General features: G+C 36.6%; 1 protein-coding gene across 1 annotated transcript in view; it reads left to right on the top strand.

Moving 5' to 3' along the window:
* The window catches only part of LOC144959469 (uncharacterized), a 103,276-nt gene extending 103,075 nt beyond the window's left edge, over positions 1–201 (top strand). The window contains exon 3 of the mRNA XM_078892075.1: positions 1–201. This exon is cut by the window's left edge and continues 317 nt beyond it. The gene's annotated coding sequence lies outside the window, so the exon portion shown is untranslated.
* The last annotated feature ends 5,860 nt before the right edge of the window (positions 202–6,061 follow it).

Here is a 6,061-nt window from a genome sequence, read left to right as displayed (position 1 = left end):
GGTCATGGTTAAACACAGTTTCGTGTGTTGCTCCATTATACTTCCGGATGGCAATGTTATGAGCTTCTTAGCCAAGCGCATACTATCTATTCTTTTTTAAAAAAAACCCAAAAAACTCCGATGTTTTCTGGTGTTGAACCAAATGTCAAACAAGTAAAATAAAATCAGAATGAAAATAAATGTGAGGTTTTTGTTTAGAAAGTGGGTTTGTTTTTGTTTTTGTTGTGAAGGGTTTTGCGGCGATTGCAACACGTTTAGGTCATGTCAACGCCCATGTACATAGCTTTCCATTGAATGCATAACAATCCCATCCAAACACAAACAAAGAAACACAGTGAAGTTTGTTGTTTTTTTTTACGGCGCTTGCAACACATTTAGATTATATCAGCGTCAGTAATAAGGAAGGAAATTGGATAGTAGAAAGTTCTAGTCTACAATTAAAATACTCAAAAAAATGTAAGACAAGGGGGAGTTGGTTCAAAAAGAAACAGGTGTAGATTCTAAGAGCATACTATCAAAGTACTTAATTTGAGATCACCTAAAAGTCTCCTCCACACACAAGCACAGGTCCCAACTAAGAGGAATACACTCAAATGTTTACAAATCATATGATATAATATGTTAACTAAACATAATACAATGCATAACAAAGAGATGATTTACAAGGAAAAAAATATCATCTCCGAAACTATAACTATACATTCGAATGTTTCCCTCACAGCCAAGGAACTTCGGCCAGGGTCAGGACAAAACTAAGTAATCTCATTCCAAGACAATGACAGGAAACAATTGGAAAACGGGTATGGGGGGGGGGATAGAAGACACAGCATGTACCTCCCTGCCCACTATGGGAGGTCAGGATCCCCACCCAGACAGAAAGCGAGTTGTTTGTTTTTGTTTTTAAGGGTTTTACGGCGCTTGCAACACAATTAAGTTATAACAGCGCCAGTAAAAAGGAAGAAAATGGGATAATAAAAAGTTCTAGAATTATAATTGAACCATCCAAGAGAAAGTAAGACATAGGGGAACTGGGAACAAATAGGGATCAGATGTAGATTCCAAGAGCATATCATCAATGTACTTAGTTTGAGATCACCTATAAGTCTCGTCCGGACACAAGAAAAAAATCCAACAAAGAGGAACACACTCAAATGCTTACATTATACATTAAAAAAATAACAAATATACTAATACATAACAGAGAGATGATTTACAAGGAAAAAAATATCATCTCCCAAAACAATAACTATGCATTTGACTGTTTACCTCCCAGTCAGGACTGCGACCAGGGCCAGGAAAAAAAACTAAGAAATCTCATTCCAAGACAAAGACAGAAATCGAGTTGGAAAACATATAGGGGGAGGAAGACACAGTAAGTACCTCCCTACCCACGATGGGAGGTCAGGATCCCCACCGAGACAGAAAGCAAGTTGGAAAACAGAAATAGGGGGATAGAAGACACAGTAAGTACCTCCCTGCCCACTATGGGAGGTCAGGATCCCCACCCAGACAGAAAGCGAGTTGGAAAACAGAAAGAGGGGGATAGAAGACACAGTAAGTACCTCCCTGCCCACGATGGGAGGTCAGGATCCCCACCCAGACAGAAAGCGAGTTGGAAAACAGAAATAGGGGGATAGAAGACACAGTAAGTACCTCCCTGCCCACTATGGGAGGTCAGGATCCCCACCCAGACAGAAAGCGAGTTGGAAAACAGAAATAGGGGGATAGAAGACACAGTAAGTACCTCCCTGCCCACTATGGGAGGTCAGGATCCCCACCCAGACAGAAAGCGAGTTGGAAAACAGAAATAGGGGGATAGAAGACACAGTAAGTACCTCCCTGCCCACTATGGGAGGTCAGGATCCCCACCCAGACAGAAAGCGAGTTGGAAAACAGATATAGGGGGATAGAAGACACAGTAAGTACCTCCCTGCCCACTATCGGAGATGTACGATTAAAAGGACTTGAAGAAAAGGTAAGACAAAGCTGAACGGTACAAATAGGGAACAGATGTAGAATCCTATAGCACACTATCAGTGTACCGAGTTTGAGATTAGCTAAATGTCTCACCCAGACACCAGCACAAGTCCACACTCAAATGTTTACAAATCATAGAGTAAAGTTTGTTTGTTTTTAACAGAGTGATGATTTAATAGGAACATAATATCATCTCCCAAAACAATAACTATACATTGACTGTTTCCCTCCCTGGCCAGGGCCAGGACAAACCAAGTAATCTCATCCCAAGACAATTACAGAAAACAATTGGAAAAGAGACAGGGTGGGGAGGGGGATAGAAGACATGGCAAGTACCTCCTTGCCCTCTATGGGAGGTCGGGAAGAAGCCCATTATGAAGGCTGCACTCCAGTGCTTACAAAGTATAATAATATAGTCGGCAATTAAGAACACCAAAATCATATAAAGCATAGTGATGAGAAAACATTTTATTGCGTAATTTATACCAATATTATGTGAAAAATTGACAACTCACACACAGACATTGACGATGAAAACTCAAATAAATCAAGTTTTATGTGTTTATGTTTTTAAGGGTTATACGGCGCTTGCAACACATTAAGGCCATATCAGCACCAGTAAAAAGGAAGTAAATGGGATAGTAAAAAGTTCTAGAATTACAATTAAAGCACCAAAGAGAAAGTAAGACAAAGGGGAACAGGGAACAAATAGGGATCAGATGTAGATTCCAAGAGCACACCACCAATGTGCTTAGTTTGAGATCACCTTTAAGTCTCATCCGGACACAAGCACAAAATCCAACAAAGAGGAATACACTCAAATGCTTACATCATACATTCATAATAACAAATAAAATAATACATAACAGAGAGATGATTTACAAGGAAAAAAATATCATCTCCCAAAACAATAACTATGCATCTGTTTTCCTCCTAGCTAGGATTCCGGCCAGGGCCTGGACAAAACCAAGTAATCTCATTCCAAGACAAAGACAGAACGCAATTGGAAAACAGATACAGGGGGATAGAATACACAGTAAGTGCCCCCCTGCCCACTATGGGAGGTCGGGATCCCCACCCAGATAAAGATCTGAACAAGTATGTATGAGAGGTACCAGACAAAGCAAGAAAGAAAAATACAAGAAAGAAAAAAACCATCCCAAAAAAAAAGTCTACCTCGACTGGGGGAAACTAGCGGATGTTTTGGGATGGGTATTTTCTGTGTATTTTTCTTCCTTGATTTGTCAGGCACTTGACACATTCCATACACACTTGACACATTCCATACACACTTGACACATTCCATACACACTTGACACATTCCATACACACTTGACACATTCCATACACACTTGGTCAGATCTTTATCTTACACTGGTTTGTTCTTGTTTTTTGTTTTTTAAGGGTTTAACGGCGCTTGCAACACATTAAGGTCATATCAGCGCCAGTAAAAAGTTCTAGAATTACAATTAAAGCACAAAAGAAAAGGCAAGACAAAGGGGAATTGGTTCAAATAGGAAACAGATGTAGATCCCAAGAGCATATCGTCAAAGTTCTTAGTTTGAGATCACCTGAAAGTCTCATCCAGACACAAGCACAGGTCCCAATTATGAGGAATACAGTCAAATGTTTACCAATTATATAATATAATATGTAAACTAAACATATTACAATGCATAACAGAGAGATGATTTACAAGAAAAAAAATATCTCCCAAAACTATAACTATACACTTGACTGTTTCCCTCCCAGCCAATGAACTCCGACAAGGATCAGGACAAAACTAAGTAATCTCATTCCAAGACAATGACAGGAAACAATTGGAAAACGGATATGGGGTGATAGAAGACACAGCACGTACCCCCCTGCCCACTATGGGAGGTCAGGATCACCACCCAGTATCTTACACTGGTGCATGCTCCCTAGTGTCTTAATCAAACAAAGCAAACATTCATAAAAACAAAAAACAAAATCGTCTTACATCTGCTGAACCCAACATAACGTCACATTTAATATACACAGAAAATTGCAAATGCCATACATTAATAATAATAATAATAATAATGATGATGATGATGATAATGATGACGACGAACTGATGATGATGATGCTGACGATGAACTAATGATGATGATGCTGACGATGAACTAATGATGATGATGCTGACGATGAACTAATGATGATGATGATGACGATGAACTAATGATCAAGACAATCTTATGCTTCCTTCATTATTATTAATATTTAAACAATTTACCCAAATCAAAGTACAACCAACCAATTCGCCTGATGCAGACAGTCGAACACTGCATTATGAAATAAAATAAGTGGTTTTTTTTTTGTTTTGAGGGGTTTTACGGTGATTGTGACACATTTATGTCATTCAGTGCCATTATGTTTGTTTTAAAAGGGTTTTATAGTGTTTGTTTTAAGGGTTTTACGGTGATTGTGACACATTTATGTCATTTCAGTCCCATTATGTTTATTTGTTTTAAAAGGGTTTTATAGTATTTGTTTGTTTGTTTGTTTTTAAGGGTTTTACGGTGATTGTGACACATTGATGTCATTTCAGTTCCATTATGTTTATTTGTTTTAAAAGGGTTTTATAGTGTTTGTTTGTTTTTAAGGGTTTTACGGTGATTGTGACACATTTATGGCATTTCAGTGCCATTATGTTTATTTGTTTTAAAAGGGTTTTATAGTGTTTGCGGAACATTTCGATTACTTCAGCAACGGTAAATAAGAAGAAATTGGGAGAGTCCAAAAAGTCATAGATTTACGATTGAAAGCACACAAGAAATAGTAAGAGAAAGGGAAAGGATTCAAATAGGGAACAGGTGTAGATTCCAAGAGCACACTATCGATGTACTTAGTTTGAGATCACCTTAAAAGTCTCATCCTGACACAAGTGCAGGCTCCTAATAAGAGGAATAAACTCACATGTTTACAACCCATGATACTAAAAACAAAAATAAAAGAAAACAAGATAAAGAGATGATTAACAAAGAAAAAAAATATCATCTCCCAAAACTATTAACTTCATCATATTTAACTGTTTCCCTCCCTGCCAAGGGCCAGGACAATAGTAATCTCATTCCAAGACAAAGACAAAAAGCAACTTGGAATTCAGAAAAAAAGGGATAAAAGACACTGAAAGTTAGCTCCAGCCCACCTTGGGAGGACGAAAGACGCCACCTAGAATAATAATAATAATAATAATAATAATAGTAATAATAATAATAATAATAATAATAATAATAATAATAGTAATTCTAAAAATCCGTTATTGATCTTCACGGGGCAAACAAACAAACAAACAAACAAATAAAAAAGCAAAGAAAAGGGAGAAAAAAAAATCATAAAAACCAAACAATCAAAAACACAGTTTGGCTTAAATTCACGCCATGTTCTTTTCTTTTTTCCTTGCAGCCAATGCCTTAAAACACACATTACAACAAAAACAAAACAAACAAACAAAAAAAAAACTTGAGCTTTATACAGCGTAGTGTCCACTAAACATGCTCAAAGCGCTTTTACAGGATGTACCAAGCAAACAGCAACACTTGACATGTAGGACATGACGTGACGCACGTAGATCAAATAATTCATTGTTTTATTTTTCTTTCATCCACTGAGAGCTGGCAATATACCTCATTGCTTACAAAACAGGAGTCTAAGCAATCCTACTTGAGCTTAAAATAGCAATAGAAATGTTATATTAAAAAATTTTTTTTAAAAAATAACAAAATAATAACAAAAACGGAACATAAAAATTAAATGCGGTTGTAATAGAAATAAACATTATGGCAGCTTAAATAAAACGGCAACATATAATTGAATAACATATTATATATATATATATATATATATATATTTATATTATATATAGCGTGTAATTTATGGCAATTTCAAATAACAAGAACAGGTATACTGCATTCAACAAAACAAAATATTTACCATATCATGATTGTTTGTTTTTAAGGGTTTTACGGCGCTTGCAATACATTAAGGTCATATCAGCACCGGTAAAAAGGAAGAAAATGGGATAGTAAAAAGTTCTAGAATTACAATTAAAGCAACCAAG

This window comes from Berghia stephanieae, chromosome 14, assembly GCF_034508935.2.
Source record: "Berghia stephanieae isolate SIO BIC M18660-M18661 chromosome 14, UCSD_Bste_1.3, whole genome shotgun sequence".
Lineage (NCBI taxonomy): Eukaryota > Metazoa > Mollusca > Gastropoda > Nudibranchia > Aeolidiidae > Berghia > Berghia stephanieae.
This window is presented reverse-complemented; position numbering and strand designations above follow the sequence as displayed.